Genomic DNA, 19126 nt, shown 5'->3' on the forward strand with positions numbered 1-19126 from the left:
TTGGCAATATGATACTAATATGCTCTCTTTAGGAGTTTGATTGCGTTACTTATGTATGAAGCAAGAAATAATAAAAAAAATGTTAATTCTTTTAATCAGGAACCATTTGAATACTTATAAATTAGAGATATTTTGATGTCAAGACAATAAAAGCCTATGAAATGAAATGGACCAGATAACTAGTTAAAAGAATTCTCATGTGTCAAGTTGCATAAATAACATAGCCTAGAAGTGAGGATTAATTTTCTCTTAGATAACATGTTATCTTGTTTTAATGTGATTAAAAATCCCCACTGGGTCTGATGCTAATCTCTCCTCCATGGGTTTGGATCTTATCAAGCTTTGGAGCTGCTTTGGAAATAAGAGAGTGCTCTGCAGGAGGACTCTCAAGGGCTAGTATCAGTTTTTATAATCTGCTCCGAGCTAATGAGAGAGTAGTTGAGTTTACACAGATTATCACTTGTGGCTGTCTCTTTCACTTGATGTAGTACAGAAGGAGAGCTCAAAGCTCAAGGAGTCTCAGACAAGGTCAGACAGGTAGAAATTAGAAGACCATTTTTAGTGGTTTGCCTTAAGATGCTTTATGTTTTGTTTAGTTTCTTTATCTTATCTTCTCCTTCTGATGTCTTTAAGATTTCCCTTTTTAGCCCAAAAGCTTGCATTGTACAAAGAGTCCTTGCTTTTTAAAGTTCAGTTGATCTCAGTCAACAAACATCTACTGAGTGTCTATTATGGGCCAGTTACTGTGCTGAGGGCTGGGGATGTACCAGTCAATGAGGGAAGTGAGGTGTTTGTCCTTCTGGGGCTCACAGCGGTGGTGAGGTTGGCATTCACTAGACAGTACACAAGACCAAGAAGGGCCCTGAACATGTCTTTCCTCCTTAAATGCTTTCTTTCTCTGCAGCCTTCTGCTATGGTACTGATGGGTTATGTTCAAGTGCTCCGGCCACTTTGTGTTTGAATACTATGAATATTCATTATTCTTTCAACAAATATCAGTTGACCAACTCTATCATCTTTCTAACAGCTGTGTGATAGAAAGATGAATTATGAATTAGTCCTGCCCTCAAGTATCTTACCGTCTAATGTGGGAGATAATATATGTATTCACATCAGGACGATGATGCCATTCCATAAAAGCTATGGAAGTTCAGATAAAGGAGGGGTTACTTCCAGTTGACAGAGTCAGAAAAGGCTCCAGGGATGAAGAGGCTATAAACCAGGCCTTATGATTAGTGAGATTATGGATATATGACAAAAGGAAAAAGATTTCCATGTAGAGGAGTGACGAAGAAAAGCATAAAGTTGAAAACTCAGAGAGAATCAACAAAGCAAGAGCAGGACTTCAGGTGGGCTAACTCCGCATCTCAGTTTTGATGGGTAGGTTGGGAAGGGTGAAGAGGTATAAAGAGAAAAGGAGGACGGTTAAAAGCAACTAATCGATGCTTGCTGCCAAGGACCATCACAGATTCTTTATACTTTTGGAAGCTTCTTTATGAGACACACTTGGAAGTTTAGGGTGTTCAACAGCCACTCACCCCACCGAGCTGGTTCTCTAAATTCCAAGTCTCTTACATTGTCTAATTATTCAGGAATGCACAGTATTAAACACGATAGACACTGGGGCCAAATAATCAACAATAGTTGGAAACATGTAACTTGGAAAGACATGTCCTCATTTTGAAACTGAATCCCAGACAAAACTTCTGGAACTTCAGCTTTGGTTATGAACATTGAACTTGTATGAAGTTCACCAAAGTTCATTTCTAGGGAGCCTGGAGAGAGTTAGGGATAAATCAGAACCAGCCAATGTGGCGGCCTGTATACATACATTCATAGGTACAGACAGACATGCTCCAGTCCTTTGTAGCTCCAGATGGAAACTATTTGAAATGCCATGGCATTGCACAGCTTTGGCCGGAAGCCCAGCCAGTTCAGTACCTTCCAGTGGGGCTCTCAGTGGTTTTATTTCCGTTTGATCCTGAGCCTACTGCAGGGTGCTTATCCTGCCCTCAGAAAATAAGAAGCTTGAAGAAATAGGTGAGCCCAAACTTATTTGACTGTCCTCACCGCCCAAACCTACATTCTTGTAAAATTCGCGACAGATGGGATCATCTCACACTTCCATGTAAATTAGAGCATGAGAGGGGAAGCTTGATTTGCTGGGGCTTCCATTATTGGACTTTTCCACTTGGTGTCAGCTTCATAATTGCTAGATGGAATTAGGAAAAAAGAATGAGAGGAAGAAAATATTTTCTTATTTTACTTCAACAGGATCTGTTCCATTGCAGGTTATCGATTATGTTAGCACTTTTTGATTCACCTGTAAAATGCATACAATTAATCACAATTTTGAATTGTTTTGTGATGGTACTTAACTTACAAAAGAATAAAAGCTGTGACTACTAATGCTTTTAGTGTATTTTCCTGGTTAAAGAAATCTTAAGAAAAGTTCCACATTGCCTCTATTGGGACTTTTCTCCTTTATAAAAGTAAAAGATGCAGACTTTAAAATCCAAAAAATGCTAAAGAGTTTTCTATTTGAGTATGTTTGAATAACGGACGTGACGCCTCAGTGCTCTGTTTAGGAACGTTAGACAGAAAGTCACGTGTACTATGGCTTACCATATATTTATTACGTCAACTGAAAATATATCTGAGCTTCATGTCTTCACTTCCTTTCATAGTACCATAAAAAGTTACTTATGTCCTAAAATGGCGCTAGAAATTTTTAAAAAGCACCTCCTATGTCACATGAATAAAATGTACAAATGAGGGAAATGTGTTTTGATGTTGTAAAATAAGTTTTAAAGGCGGACATCAAAACGAATCTATTTCTAATCGTCTGTATTTCATACTGAGTGATAATATGCATTTTATTGCTCGTTTGCAAGGCCCAGTACAAAGGACTAAAATATGCCCCTCCCAGGAGGCTGCAACAACCCAGCAAATTTCAGACATTTGGCTCCCATAGGAAAGAGGAAAGTTTCCTCATATGTGTTCTAATATGCATTATTTCAATATCTAAGATGTCCATCACCTTAAGAACAAAGTTTATGTTTTGTTTCTTTTTCTTCAAGTGACTTGCCTTCTTAGTTTAAACCATCGAGTTAAAAATGAAAAAAGAAAAACATAAGAAAAAAAGCCCACCTTTCTTTAAAGAAAGAAAGGTGCAATCATTGATTTTTCTTGCAATGTTCTGCCAGAAACTGGCACCATTGAGTGATATATGCACCCCAGGGCTAGCAGCTGGAGGGCAAAAAACACTTTTTATCCATGATTGACAAATAATACATAATGAGAAGAGAGAGGCAATTCAAGTTTTAAATTTCACTCCCTCTCTGGCTTTTCAGGGCAGCTGGGCACCGCTGTTCCCACTTGGTAACCCTTTGAGGTGCTGCCAGGAAAGGGGACCCAAGTGACAGTTGTTTTGCTCCTCCTACAATCCCCCAAAGCTCTAGTAAATATGTGCAGCTTGATCTTTCAAAGAGAATACAGCTGCTAACAATTCCACCATTTCTCTTTGGAATGAAAATCCTGGGGGTCTGGAAATGTATTGCATGGTTATAATGACCCCGGTAGAGTAAGGCTGAGATTTAAAATCGCTGAAAGTGGCATCCATAAGTGGAGAGTACGCTGATAGCTGATGAGTGAGCAGCTGGAGAAGGAGGAGGAGAAAGAGAGTCTAGCAAGGAAAAAAGTCGAATCAGAGCCCTGTTGCAAGTGAGCTTTGTGATGTAATGTCGTGAATATTCAAAGAAATTTTTACATTTCACAAAATTGATGTTTTTAATGTAAATAATTTAGGAAACATAAGAGAAAAATCAATGAACTAAAAAACTAGAGATAGCTGGTGTTAACATTTTGGTTTCTTTTGTTTTCTTTCTACATTTCTGTATTTCTATTTCTCTATTTTTTCCATGTCAATACTCATGTCCATATCTTTATCTCTCTGCAACTATATCTATGTACCATACACATCCTTATATACTTCCATCCATCTATCAACCTAAGTCGCTACTTGATATGATCTTTCTTCCTAATCCCTCCACCTCCAACCAAAATTGATTTCCTCCTGTGTTTTCCATCACAACCACAAATGACAATTCTGTCTTTCCAAATGATTGATACTGATCAGGTCTAAAATCTTGGATACGTCTTCTACTCCTCTTTCTCTCACACGCCACTTCTAATGTATCAGCAATACCTGTTGACTCTATCTTAGATATTTATTCAGAATCCAGCCAGTTCTTATCAACTCCTTCCTACCACCCTGGTCCAGCCACCAGCATCTCTTGCATGGAGTATTGTGACAGCCTCTTAACTGGTCTCTGTGCTTTTGCCTTGGTCTCCTTCACCTCCAACATAATCGCTAGACAGAGCCTTAATAAACATGTTAGATTCACTCTTCTGCACAGGGGCCTCTAATGGCTTCCTATCTCATTCAGAGAAAAGTCCAGAGTTTATATAATGGCTAAAGTTATTCAGGGTCTCTCCATGGGAATGATGTTGGCATTTTGGGCAAAACAGTTTTTCACTGTTCAAAATATCCTGCTGATTACAAGATCTTTGATATCTCTGTTCTCCCTAAGTATCAGTAGGGTCCTGGAGTCATGGTAACAACTAAAAAATACCCCCAACCCATTTCCAAAAGCACCCTGAGAGATCTCTGCCACCATTGGATGACCAAGTGTCTTCCCTACCCACACTCCTCTCTTACTCATCTCCACCTACTTCCACTTGGTTTACTCTGTCGCAGCTTTGTCGCTTGTTGGGTAGACTAAGCATTTTGCTCTCAGGTGCCTTGTACTTACTGCTTTCTATACCTGGGAACTTCTTCCCGCAAGTCATCTCAGTTCTTATAGGTCTTACATGAATGTCATCTTAGTGAGGCAGCCTTCTCAACCAACACTTCATATCTCCTTGCTCTGCTTTATTTTTGTTCCCTAGCACTTATTGCTATTAAATGTGCTATCTGTTTCCTTATTAATTTTGGTCATTATGGTCTAGTATTTTTCCTCACTAGGAAGTCAACTCCATGAGAGCAGAGGCTTAATCAATCTTGTTTACATCTCTATCCTCAATATCTAGAGCATTCCTGGCATATAGTAGGCACTCAATAAATAAGAATCACTAGAGATTTTAAAAATAGGGTATTTTTTATATATTATCTATGAGGAGAATTTACTAAGTTAATAGTTCTTAATCTTTTTTTATTTCAGAAAACTTTCTAAAAACCCAGTGGAAGCTATGGATGCTCTCCCAAAGAAAGTGCATATTTCTGTGTATGTGAGAAATCCAACAGTTTTTTCACAGTGTTCTTGATGATAAGATGAGAAAAATAACAATAGAGTTGGGTGGATCAGTGACATATAAATTACTCTTCTCAAAAATTATGAGGGACCAGCTTTAATCTGGAAACCAGGAAGGAGGACCTGAAGCCAGGTCTTTCCTGTTCTGCTTGTTTTCTAGAGCCCTGGAGGAAAGAACGAGCCACATACACATCAAATTTGCAGAGACCAAAATCAAGAAGGGAGAGTTCTAGAATCAAATCCAAAAAGACCGTGACAGGTTGAAATAATGGGCCAATATAAACATGATGATATTTAACAGGAATAAATATGAAGTCCAAAAATCTAATTATGAAAGCACATGATGGTGAAGATGAGCTTTAATGGAACTTGGGGGTTCCAGTTGACTTCAATCACAATGTGAGTCAACAGAGATTTGTAGCTGCCAAAACAACTAATTAAACTTTGAGGCTCTGTAAATAAAATTATAGAAATGAAGCCATTCTGTATAGTTTTGCTATACTTTGTTGGACCAGACAGTAGTTGTAATTCTATGTCCAGTTTAGGGTGCCAAAAATTTTGATGGAATGTAACAAACCAGAGAAGACTTATCCAGGGGATGATGATGAGGGTGCTACTAACCGGAAACCATAGGTGTTGCTCTTGAAGAATGGAGGACCTCAAGGTAACGTGATCATAGTCTTTAAATATTAAAAAGGCTGCCACATGTGATTATTATTACTCCAGAGGGGAAACGAAGAACCAAAGGGGGAAAGTTGCAGGAAATCATCTTTTCCTTACGTGTGAAGAAGAATGCTTTTGCAGCACAAATTGTGAAGATTGAAACGGGCTTGCCCTCAGTGGAGAGCTCGAGATTCTAGAAATCAACTTGGTAGGAGTGTCATAGAGGTAATTAAAGCGTTGGATTGCCCTTCTTTAGATTTCTTCTAGCTGTGGAATTCTGTCACCCTCATTGTGTTCTGCTCCCCGCTACTTGTGGGACACTAGTAGGTGGCTTCGCTGGCAATGTCTCGGTGTGACACACTGTGGTTCAAATGACAGTTTTCTTTCTGTGTATAGAATTTCCCTGTATTTCCATTAACATGCCTGAATACAACAACTGCCTTAACTTCCACTTGGGGTTTTCCTACGTGAAGAGGGAAAGGTACTCTTTGAAAGACAGTTGAGAAAAGTGCTTCCCCCAGGCATTTGTTGAAACAGATGTGGAGCTCCAGGAACAAGTAACGAGTGTTAGGGACTTTTTTCAACAATCTTGTAGGAATTGCAAATGTAGATATATAGCACCCAACAGTTATCACAGATCAGGAGAGCTGGCCATTGTAAGACAACAGTGAGTGGTGGGCGGTGGCACCCCAGGCAGCCTGCACCTCATTGAAAATGGGCACGCATTACTCAACTCTAGCCAATTTTGTCACGTGGTCATATAGGCTCAATGGTGCTCGATTTTCCCATTTTCAAGAAAAGCTAGAAATCCATACTTTTACTTGAGATCTCCTGATTTGAAATGCTGGCAAATAGTTTAAATTAAAAGCTAAAACCCAAAAAGAAATAAACCCTGTGCTGTCTAACAAATATACCTGTGTTTCAGAGAGTGACAAAAACTGCTGGGTTGTGATCTTTGTTGTAAAATGAGTTTTTGAATTCTCTCCAAGTTCACTTCATCTTACAATGCACTCTTGGTGTCCCAGAAAATCAGTTCTCAAAGTGAATTCGGCAAATATTTTTGAGCCCCTAATTAGTGAAAAGTAGTTTGCTAGATATTTGGAAAATATGAACACGAGTAGCAATGATCTTTGTTCTCAAAGTTTATAGTTTTGTGGTCAGGTGAAGACAAAAACTGGTACAGTTATGATTTAAGGCTCACGTAGTTTTATGGGCGGTGCAAATAAAGCCCTGGACGGGGAAACCTTGAAACACTGCAGGAATCAGGGAAAGGTGCACTGGGGGACCATTTGTGGTGAGCCATGGGAGATTCTCATAAGTGGTAAATGAAGTGGGGAGACATTCTCATGGGGAAGAAAGAACATGAGAAAAGGGACGGTGATGGAAAAGGGAGAGGTATGTGAGGTGCCAGTGTTTAAGTAGTTTTCCCGGAGCAAAGGATAAGTGTTGCAGATTTGCATGAGGAAACTTCCAAGGAAGGTTAGAGACCAGCGTAGATTAAGAGTTTTATTTAATTCCGTAAGCTGTACGTGAGAGGCAGCGTGATATCACAGAAAGCAGCAATATTCCAGGCTCAAGTTTCAGCAGTGCCACCAGCCAGCTACGTAACCCTGACCAAATCTTTTAAATTCACGTCATTTCACTACTTGTCACTTGAGGCATAATCTACTTCAAAATGTGCTGTGACACATAAATTATATCAGCAAGTCAATTCTTGTGAACCTTGTAAATTGGTTATCCTTAGTGATGGGCAAGCACAGAAGGTATTGGACTAGGGTAGAATGTGATGGGAAGCATGCTTTTGGGAAGATTAATCTGGAAATTATGCTTTGAATGCATCGTGAGACAGGCTAAAAGGCCACTAGAGAGTAATTCACTTGCAATATACATATTTTTTTAATACATAAGAATACATGTATAGCCTTCTAAATTGAAAAAGTACAAGGAGTTGGTAAGGAAAAGTACGTCTCCTCTCTTTGAATGTCCCCCACACACCCAGCTTTCTTTCCTAGAGGCAATCACAATGACCAGTTTTTACGTTTTCTCCCAGAGATAATCCATGTATTTATAAACACGTATGTATGAGCTATTTGAGTTTTTGGAGCTATTTCCCTTCCAGTTTAGGAGGAGAATTTCAGCTGTGGGACAGTGTGAGCCTGCATTCCGCTTCAAACTGACATGGTATTGCCAGACAGCAAAATGTGTGGAATGCGGAGGAGCAGCCCTGGGACGTCACCTGGGGGCCTGTGGGATTTCCAGGTCACCAGAGTGTCTCTGGCTTTCTCCTGGGGTAGTCTGACCCGGGATTTGAAAAGTATTAACCTTTTAGCTATTAAGAACACTTCTATGCTTTTGAGTTTAATCTAAACGTCTGAAAGATGTTGGGTGGTCTCCAGTGATTCATTTCAAGTCCTTCACGGTTTGAAGATGCAGCTGAGGATGAGAAAGAGAGGGGATGAGAAAGTTTGGACAGTTATTTTACACTGAGAAATTGTTTGTAAAACTCATTAATGTCTTTACCAAGCTCTATAATCCAACTCCCCTGGATTTGTCCAATCATTTTTTTTCCCCTTTGTCCTTGTCCAAACTTTAGACTCAGTTGGGCAATTTCTTTAAGGGCCCCAATGTATACAATGGACACTCCAGTGACTATGTCTTCGTCATATTGGTCATCCTCCCTAAAATACCCTTCTATGTCCTCCTTGATTAAGAAGGACTGCTGAGTCTGCAAAGTGCTCATCAAGTTTATCTTATTCCATGAAGGCAGAATACTTTAGTAGCTAAGCAACTAAACTGCAGGATTTGACTATATGTGCTCAATTCCTAAACCTACTTTTTATGAACTTTCCAATTTGGGGCAAGTTAATCTCTCCAAGCCTCAATTTCTTCGTCTGTAAAATATTCATGATAATGATCGGAAGTTATAGGGTTGTTATAAGAGTAAATCATATATTATTAAACATATCTGGTACAAGATGAGTGTTCAATAGATGTTAGTATGATGGTAAAGCTTCTGTAATTTCTCTAAAGCACAAGATTTTCCTTATCTGGTCTTTTCTACATCAATATGCTCTGATTCACAATTTAGTGGTTAATTAAATGCTGCTTTGTTTCTTATATTTTTGGATTGACGTCCTCAAATAACTTTTAAATTCCTTGAGGGCAGGGACTATTCGTTATAATTCTTTCTGGGCATATGGTACCTGTTCTATAAATACTTAAATAATCAATTCATATAAATAATTAATCATTTTCTAACTTTAGTTTTAGAGGAAAGCTCAATTGCTTCTTTGGAGTAGAGATTTGGAGGCACTTTAAGAACAATATAGGGCAGGGAAAAAAAGGAAATTATAAAATTATAAAAAAAAAATTCCTACTTTGATGCAGTCTTCAATGTCCAAAACACCTTTCCAGAAGTCTGTATTTTCCTCTTGGTTTCATTAGAGCTCTGAAAAATCCTCATTTTTCATTTTTTAAAATTGTGGTAAACATTACCAGTCATATATCAATCTTCTTGTAAGTAAAATCTCATTTCCAGGGCAGACAGTTTTGGTTATTGGGTCTGGACAGGTCACTGGTTAAGATTAATCTGTGAATTATAGTAGTATCTGGTGTTATGGGAATCTTAATACCATACCACTCCTACTTGCCTATCCCAAAGCTGAGTACTTTCCATAAGAAACCTCATTTTCCCTCTTTAATGTTCGTTTGCATGAAATCTTCTGGTTTATATTTTTAAGAGGCAATATGCACCATAATATGTGCATGAAACATATTTGCAGAGGCCTGTTTTCCTATACTTGGACTTATCCCAGCCATTAAACTTAAAGTTTAATCTTGTCCATGCCTTGTGACGTGGTTGCTTGCCAGCAGTATAAGAATTTCATAGCTCAAGCCAATTTATTTAATACTTAAAACATTTGTACTTTTCTTCCAAGGGCATATCAGAAGGAGTATTTGTGTTTCAGGGTCTTAATTAACTCAGTTAATACCTCTTAGAAAAATGAATGGGTAGATTTTGGAAGACATAGAAGATGTTAATGGTTGCCTACACAGAAGTGTGTGTTCTCCTCGTTTTCCTTCCCGAGAGAATCTCAATTTTGTTTTATTCGTCACCCTTTTATTTTGCAGCCAAGTACCTCAGGGGAAACTGACCTTGGGTGGGCCATAATTCCACCACTTTACTGCCTCAAACATTGGTACACAAGTAGGCATGCAACCCTATTTTAACCAAAGGCATTTGAGGCGGAGTTTGCTGGGGAAGTCAGAAAGAAGGTTTTTCTTTTACGAGAGAGTTCTGAAAGCTACTTTTTTCCTTCTCTTGGCTGTGGTCTTTTGTTGTTGTGGGGTGTGTATCTTCAGAAGCCATCCTACTCCTTCCTGAGGACCACATTATACATAGAGTGGGACAGAGCCAAGAGAACTGGAGGGGAAACCAATCAGAACCATTGGATAATGCCTCCTCCGAAGTTCACTTTACCCTTGCCTTCCCAGCCATGCAAGCCAATAATTTCCTTAATGTTTAATCCATTTTGAGTTTTCCTATTACTTGTGCCTGAGAGCATGCTAAATGATACAGAAATCTTCTGAATTCATGTACGCAAGTACGTTGATTAAGTCATGAACAACTGATAATTTGTATAAAGATTGTGGGGTGTCTTTGAATCAATCCCTTGGAATTATAATTGAGTTTCTCACCTTTACATTTATTACTGCTTTATTTTAAGCCTAAATTTTTGGATGATAAAATTAAAAGGAGGCAAGAAAAAAACAGGGTGTTCATTGGTAACTCTGACTATTTCATCAAACATGATCTTGACTTAGTTGTTGGGATATATTTGAGGAAATGGATTCAAGCCATAAATGAAAAAGAATAATCTATCCTCTAAGAATAAATATATAATTGGACCATCTGATTTTAGAAATATTTATAAATTCATGCTTATTGAGGTTTGAAGGCTAATATTGATTCACAGCCCTTTTGAAAAATGTCTAATGTTTTCACAAAGCGATGTGTCCTTACCCCGTCTATAATTATGGTGAGACTCTAACCATTTGTTGATCAAGAAAATCCATAATAGAACTCAGTAAAGCTTTTTAGTAAATTTTCAATTTATTTATTATGAGATAAAAAAACCCAGAGGTAAAAATATTGGGGTCACGTAGTTATGTAAGATATATTATTTATTCAGTTCAAAGAAATGCTTCGTGTACATCTGGATTCAAGGACCTTGCGATAATTCTGAGGTGTTCAGGAGGTAGAACGTTAGTGTCCGGGGGAAAGTTCTCCGTGTGTGTTTGGCATTTTATGTCTGATGAAACCAATATGGGTTTCGTTTTCTTTCCTCTAAGAAACTTTTACATACATACTAGCAGTTGCTGAGCATTTTGGGAGAAGAGAAATCAGCATAAAGTGAAATGCTAGTAGCAATGATAAACTTATTACGGCCAAGAATTTTGTATTTGTTCTCTTGTTTAAGTTTCATAGCAATCTTTGTTTTACAGATGAGGAAACTGAGGCTGAGAGAAACTAATTTGCTGAAGCTCATTGAGCTAGTAAGCGGAGGAATGAGGATGTGAAGCCAAGTCTGGATGCTTCTAGAGCCCACGCCTTTATCCTCTCAGGATGTCTGAGACTAGATGGCCCGGAGACAGGAATTCACAGTGCCTGAATTTCAGACTGGTACACACTTGTCTCATCTGGTTATTCAAAGTGAATGTAGCTTCAGAATTAGAGAACTTGGCAGAGCGAACCCACTGCAAATCAGCAAGAGGGTAGAGATACCTGGATTCCTAGTCCAGTTCTGCCATTTATGGATCACATAACCTTGCGTACCTTATTTACCTTCTCTGAGCCCCTATTTCTATTTCTTTAGCATGGGAGGAATATAAATTTCACTGTCTATGTCATAGTTTTTGAGGAGTAAGCCAAATTGTATATAGTATAAAGTACAAAAAGCAATATGCCTTATTGTCATTTTGTGATTTTCTAGCTTCTTCTACTGATTTCACATACCTGAGAATCAATACTAAATTGTAATAATGAGAGACATCTATTATTACTATGGTTGTTGTTAATCCTATATAAAGAGACAGGATTGACTATCCATTAATTGGGGAGGGGTTAAAAAAAAAGAGAAAATGTTCCAGGGCCCATGCTCATTTGGGGAAACTTGATAATCTAGGACTGAAATAAGACTCTGGAACTGACCTCAACAGAAGAGCCGAAGGTCTACGCCACCATGAAAAACCCTGTTTAAAAACAGGGAAACATTCCATTTCAATTTTCTCGTTTGTAAGATGTAGAGCAGATTTTCAAAGATCTCTTCTCATTCCCCTCAAAAAAAGGAAAACAAATCTTATTAATGTAATGTATGCATTAGACAATTTTATTGTTTTGCTACACTTGAATGAACAAAGGACATATTTTTATGACTGCAGAATTTCTTGAAATGAAAAGATTATGGAGAAACTTATGTGTAAAACAATTGAAAAAGTAGAAAATGTAATCATATTTACAAAGTAAATTAGAAAAGAAATCCATTAATAAAGATATCCCATCAAAGTAATGAGTTCCAGATCCACTGGATTCCTTACCACATAGATAGTCCAAGTGCAATGTTAATATGTTTGTTTTTAATGCTGATGCTTCACTTAGGTAGATTTTTCTAGGATTGAGTGTAGTTAGAGTAAAATTTGGTATTGGTCCCAAATACCAGCCAATTAGGGATACAGTTGATTGGATTTTCATCATGCAGGAATGTAGCATGAAATAAAAGAAAAAGCTCCGATCTAAGATACAGCAGTTCTAGATTCTAGCTTACTGTCTTTATGAAAGTAACTTTGTAACATACTGTTTGCAGATTACAATTTGATTATCTGTTAAATGGAAATAACAATGTGTGCTTGGTTTACGTGAAGCTTGTTATAAATATAAAATAAAATAGGCTTCATAGTGCTTAGTAAATGGTAAACACCGACCTGAATTCTAGTAATCACCTTCTCAAAGGTTTCTGGGCATATCTTTATTCTTTTCATCATATGAATCATTGTTCAAGTTTTAAAAGAATGAAAATTGTACTTGCTCTTTTATGGTGGTATTCTGAATGGGAAGCGTACTAAGACTTGTAGCATGGCTGGATCAAATGGCTATTTGCTCTCTCAGTTTTCGTTTAGGAACCCATATACCATAAATTATTCGGAAAACTGGTTTTAAAAGCAGTATATGAGGCCTTTATACTATTTGGCTGTTCTTGCTTAGAGAAAATCCTTAGCAAATCCTTTGAATGTGAATTGTAATATTGCTAACTCTATCTAAAATTTATATTAATTCTAATATTTCTTTATGTATATTCAGGGATGGTCTGTGTACTTAAAAAAAAAGACCCATAGCTACTTTCAGCATTAAAATATTTCTATTGTTCTTCAAAAACAAAACAAAAATTAAATTAGTAAACCTTTTCCCTTTCACCATTCTGACAGCGAATCATGTGAACTGAAGTACGGATAAGGAAGCATATCTGGTTCTAATTTCTGAACCCAACACCAGATGTTGTTTTCAAGGTTTGCCTTTTTAAAAAAATTTCAACTTTCATGAAGCCATCTCAGCCCAAGGGGAAAAAAATCACTGCTGACTAAAATTTTGCATTTTATATTTTGCTAATAACCAGAGACCCTTTCGGTATAAACGAGTTATATACAATGCTCATATATGGTCAAATTCTTTTAACCTAGAATATGGGGTGAGAAGTTTGCCCCAAATGGAAGCGCCGCGTTCCTTACGAAGCCCCTCACACACGTGGGAGGAGACAGAGCCTGCGTCACAGGAGCCTGTGAGCGCTCACTTCTGCCGTCAGGATTTGCTCTGAAAGCTCATGCAGCGGACAAAAGTGAATCAGTCACGTGTTGCTGCTGAGTATGGGGAAGCTCCAACCATTCATGAAATTAAAGTATGTTTACCTTTTCAACAATCATTTCCAAGTTGTTGCCCAAAGGTCTTTTTCAAGCTTTTTGTAGTTGAAAGGAAATATAATTTTTGACAACAGCAAGTAGGTCGTCAGCCCAAACAGAATTACCAAACGTTGAAATACCTGTAGCTGCCTCCAGAGTAATGGGACAAACCCAGGATTTACTACTGTCACTCTTTCTTTAGGATAAGTTTTCTGAAAATGTATGTTTATTTATGTTAATAGGACATTTAGTGAGCTCTATCTTATTTGCATATTAAAAAAGGAGATGAGTGTTGTGGATAGGGTTGTACATAAACTAAAAGAGCATCTACTAACATTAATCTAGTGACATTAATTCAACAAACACCTATTGAGGGCTTAATGCATACCAGGCACTCGGAAATGGAGATCTAAGATGTATATGTAAAACTCAGAAGCTACAAATAAGAGAAGCAAGCGTGAAGAAAATTGCAATAGTATATCATAAGAACTCAGAGTGTTGAACAGACTTACGTTTGCTCTTCATTCATTCAGCAGTGTTTATTGAACACCTGCTATACGCTGGGCTTCAGAGATGCTATGGTGAAAAGTGAGCCAAACAGACACAGACGTTTCCTCTTGGAGCTTGCATTTCCAGTAGTCCACAAGGCATCCTCACCCAGATGTTTCACCCGTACATCAAAACAACTCAGGTAAAATTGGGTTAATTACTTCTACCCTGAAGGCAGCTTTTTCTTCTAGCATCCTCTCTTCTGTTAATGGCACTTTCGTTTCTTCAATTCCTGAGGCCTCAAACATCGAATCGTCAGCTCTTTTCCTTTGCCTCTCTTAATGGTTCTGTTGATTTTGCTTTCCAAACACCTTGCTATCTTCTCTTTTCTATCCTCACTCTCCCCTTCTAGTATACTGCCTCATTGCCTTTCACCTGCCATCTCGTAGTCGCCTACCTGATTTCACTTGGCTTTGATTTTTTTCCTCTCCCATTTATATGGATAAAGCTGTTAGATGAGTCTTCCTAAAGAATACCAATCGCATCACACCTTGTTCAGGAGCCCTCAAAGTTTCCCTAGTCCTTGTCTAATTAAGCAAAATCTCCCCAGTCTGTCATTTATGCTTCCCATAATAGCCCTTATCCCACTAACCAATGAATATAAATTATATTTATGCCCAAATTACAATGGTGCTTAGCTACCCCTTGCAGAGAACGATCCTTAAACTTCTGGTTTTGATTATCTAACTTTATTTTGGATTTACCGAAAAAAAAAGGAAGAAAGCTGTTTTGAGCTTGTGTATTGGGTTCTTCTGAAGATTGCTGAGTTCCATGACATTCCAATAACAAGGGAACAGGCCTTTTTCTGCCTCTCTGATCATGTACTGTTTTGTCTCTTCTGTTCTTGATTGTGAGAACCAAAAGAATGCAACTGACAAGGCAGGGCCCTCCTATGCGGGTGGAGAAAGGCAAGAAATTGTCTAGAAAAGTCAGATTCCTCCTGAGGCAGGAAGTGGATGGGGAAGACTGACAACAGTCATACGTTAGTAATTTTGGTCCCAATCACACCCATTTGCCAGCTGTAGTCAACACTTGGCATCCTCCAGCTTCTTCCTTTCTGGTTTCCACTTGTCAACGCCCGCTGCATAAAAAGCTCATTGAAGGAGCCTGACCGCTGTTCCATCGTGAGAACATCAACCCTTGTGCCAAGAGCAGGCTCCTAAGGCTGACTCTTGCACCTCACCCTCCAGATGAATGGGCCCATGGGCTCTTCCCCAGACATACTCTGATTTCTTGTCTCCATGTCATCCTTCTTTCTGAAATGATGTTTTCTCATTCCTCCCTATTGCAGTCCTGTCATTCAAGTTCCACATCTCACGCCAGCTACTCTCTGATGCTTTCCGCAACTTCTTCAGCAGCAGGACAATCAATGTCTACACCAAAGAAGCATTCCTGATTACCCTGAATAATGTGCATAATTCAAGACTAATTTTCCCATGTGAACCAAAGAGATGACAAGTACTTCTACTTATCAGTTAAAGTGGGACTACCCCATGGTAATAACATAAAGAGAATTTATAATTTACTTCATCTTCATACCTTGAAAATATGTAATGGCTAACAAATTTTAAACATTATGAGAGAGATATCTTATTTTGAAAACTATGCATAAAAAGACGCTTGGAATACCTCTGTTTGTCCATAACCAGCTGAGCTGTGATCTAACTGAAGAATATTCAGGATTATAAGCATAAGAGGTAAGGCTATATAATATAAAAATATTCAGTAAAAATGTTAATATAAAACTTTTCCTCCAGGGCAAACAACAATGAATATTGTCCTTCAGGAGATAATTTTTGATATATGAGACTATTGTGCTTGAGAATCTCACTGTGCTATGTTCAGAAAGGTCTGGAAAAACCTTAAGCAACCCATACTCCATTTGGGGCCTTTTTTCGCCTGAAAGTATTAGTAAATCTTGACTCAGAGCTCCTAAAGTATGAAGCTTACTTCCCCTTCCTTCTGTCCACTTTACCTCTCTGTTACAGACCGCGGTCCCAGCTGCTCTCCTTGCTTCCTGTTGTAAAGACTAAGTAAGCAAACAAGCGAATAAATTTATGAATGAATCTACACAGACTGAAGTAGGTTGGGGTTCTGTAACTTTTCTGAAGATATTAGGGGAGTCGGGTCTCTGCGGAGTGGCAGCATTCTGTCATCACTCTTTCTTCTCCTCTCCTCCCACCTTCTTTTGCTTTCCCCTCCTTTCCATACCTCTCTGATGTAACCAGGACATTCTTCGACTTTGTACTGCAGAGCAGTTTGAAGAATAGCCTTACTTGCACTTTAACCTCAAGTGTCTGTGAATTTTTTTTCTGAAGAATTTCAGTGTCCTCCCTGAAAGGAATTCTGGTCAATACCTTTTTCTTTTGGTTTTTTATACGAAGATAGATTAGAAATTAGGACTTATAATTAGCATACATTATATGTGATGACACGAGGATATCATCATTTTCATTTTTGAAGCCTGTAGAAGGAAGGGATCATATCTATTAGGCTTGATTGTGTGATACCTAATCCAGTACCATAACATGAAGGTTTGGCTTTTATTTTGTAATAAAAGGTAATGATACTCATGGATATTAACGGTAATTCAGATATCAGATACTTATAGCAGTTACTTCTGCGAATGTGGTCCATATCCCAGAGATTGTCCATTGCAATGACTAGGCACGTCTGTTTGTTAGGATACGGTTTAAAACATGAGGGCAATATATGTTAAATGTTTTCAGAAGATTGAGGCAATAGGTCAAGGGACACAGATTACCTCCCTGGGTTGTTATTAAAACAATAGCGTTTGTCACTTGGTTCCTTAATAAAACTGTAGTAAAATGTTTCAATGCACATGTTCTTCCTCTGAAATGAAAGGCTGAAAGTGTTAGGGGTTTGGTATCCAGAACATTTCAGTATCCCACTTCTATTGCCAACCTTCTGAGGGAAAATGGCTCTAAAATGATATCCAATTACTATATATAATAGGGAAGGTTTTCTAGCTGAATTTTGGTATTTGAAAGAAAGTCCTTCTGAGTCTTAATTTTGTGTCTTGTTTTTAAATAAGCAGGAAAACGGAGGAATTTTAGAGGAAAGACCTGAAAAGGAATCCAAATACATCTCAAGAAATTTAAAAATTTCTGTCTTTACTGAATGTTTACCTTCAAGAATTTACAAAAAAGAACATACAAAATATATTAGTGGGACTGTAGAAAGAGGACAATGCGTTAATCATGAAGATGTGAGATAAATAAAATAGTGGCTGTTTTCTACTCTGAACAAAAGCCTTACTATTTTAAAGGCAAAGGTAAGTGCATGAGTTAAAAAAAAACTGATAGAAATGATATGAAGCCTTTGGATTGCTCTTGGAGTGATGATTTTTGCAGTGGTTATTGATCCAAGTGCTATCTGCCGGCAGAGGCTACCCTTGCTGATGTCCCCAAACCTCACCCCTCCCAAGGCAGTTCTGGAGCTGAGGTTTCTGAGTGCCTGTGGGAACAGTCAGGGTGGTGGCATTTACCAAGAAATATTTCTCAGTTTACAAATTTGTTTTGACTTGAAAAACTTTCAGCTTGGGCTGTAGCCCTGAGCCTATGGGCCAACCACATCTGTTTACCTCTGTCTCATTACTAGTATTTGCCCTTAACTTCTACTCTAAGAACAAGGAGACAACTTTCACAGAGACTCACAGATTCAAAGAGCGTGAAGATACATAATGAATCGCTATGGAATCAGAATTAGGAGATCAAGAAGATTGTTCTCCTAATTTCCTCACAGGATGCAGCTCACTTTCTGATTTCTTTGGGTGCTGCTTACCTTCCGCATGGCATCTGTAATTTTTCTTTGATAAAGTGAAATGAACACATCCTTGTGATTTCTGAGACCTCTTATTCCTTCACTTAAGATGAGTTAACTGACAAATTCACTTTGTAAATTTCTTATTATTTATATTATATGGGTTCTTTGAGAACAGAAGACGTATTCAGCCCTACTTAACCTAAATAATCTGGCAGATCATGGGATTTTCCTTGGACAGTCAAAGTGTGAGTGAATTTTATTGATTAAAAAATTGTCAAATGAAAACAATCTAATATACTGCATGTACCCATTTCTGTGCACATAGGCATGTATGTTTAATGTAGATGGATTTGATTTTTAGCATTACCCCGTGTTAGTGTTTATCTTTGCAAGAAGTAGAATCCACCGGGAGCAATTTAGCATCTACATGCCCTGCCCTATTTGTAAAGCAATTATTAATCTGTGTGAGAATGTAGGAGGATCTCGCCCATCCCAAAGTCTGCCTTTATTTCTTAACAAAGAGATCTATTTAAACAGCAACGTTAACTTTCTGGAAAATATTTCTTTACACCTATACCCCTTCTTTATTTATATTTTCACCCATTGACTTCAAAATTGAAAATTTCCTTCCAAGCTAAGATAAGGGAAATATTTGAGAGTGGCTGTGCTTTTTGGCACATTTCATGTGATTCTGTAAAGGACTAGTTTAAAGATATTCTGAAAGAATGACTGAAGATCATATCAGTGACTTTTGTTAGAGGTGCCTGTTGGTCCACACATGTCTTTTGTGAGGGGCGGAATGGAAGGAGCAAAGGATTGAGGTCAAACCCACCAGTGTTATAATCTGGCTTCGCCAACTTGGGCCC

General features: G+C 38.1%; 1 long non-coding RNA gene across 1 annotated transcript in view; it reads left to right on the forward strand.

The window, feature by feature from the left end:
* Positions 1-18326, forward strand: part of LOC123288769 (uncharacterized) — a 41544-nt gene extending 23218 nt beyond the window's left edge. Inside the window, exons 3-7 of the long non-coding RNA XR_006532293.2 lie at positions 11481-11658; positions 13710-13924; positions 14459-14616; positions 15766-16171; positions 17530-18326. This is a non-coding gene — a long non-coding RNA (uncharacterized lncRNA). The remainder of the gene's footprint in view (positions 1-11480; positions 11659-13709; positions 13925-14458; positions 14617-15765; positions 16172-17529) is intronic.
* Positions 18327-19126: the final 800 nt, after the last annotated feature.

The sequence above is a fragment of the Equus asinus genome, chromosome 9 (genome assembly GCF_041296235.1).
Source record: "Equus asinus isolate D_3611 breed Donkey chromosome 9, EquAss-T2T_v2, whole genome shotgun sequence".
Taxonomy (NCBI): Eukaryota; Metazoa; Chordata; class Mammalia; order Perissodactyla; family Equidae; genus Equus; species Equus asinus.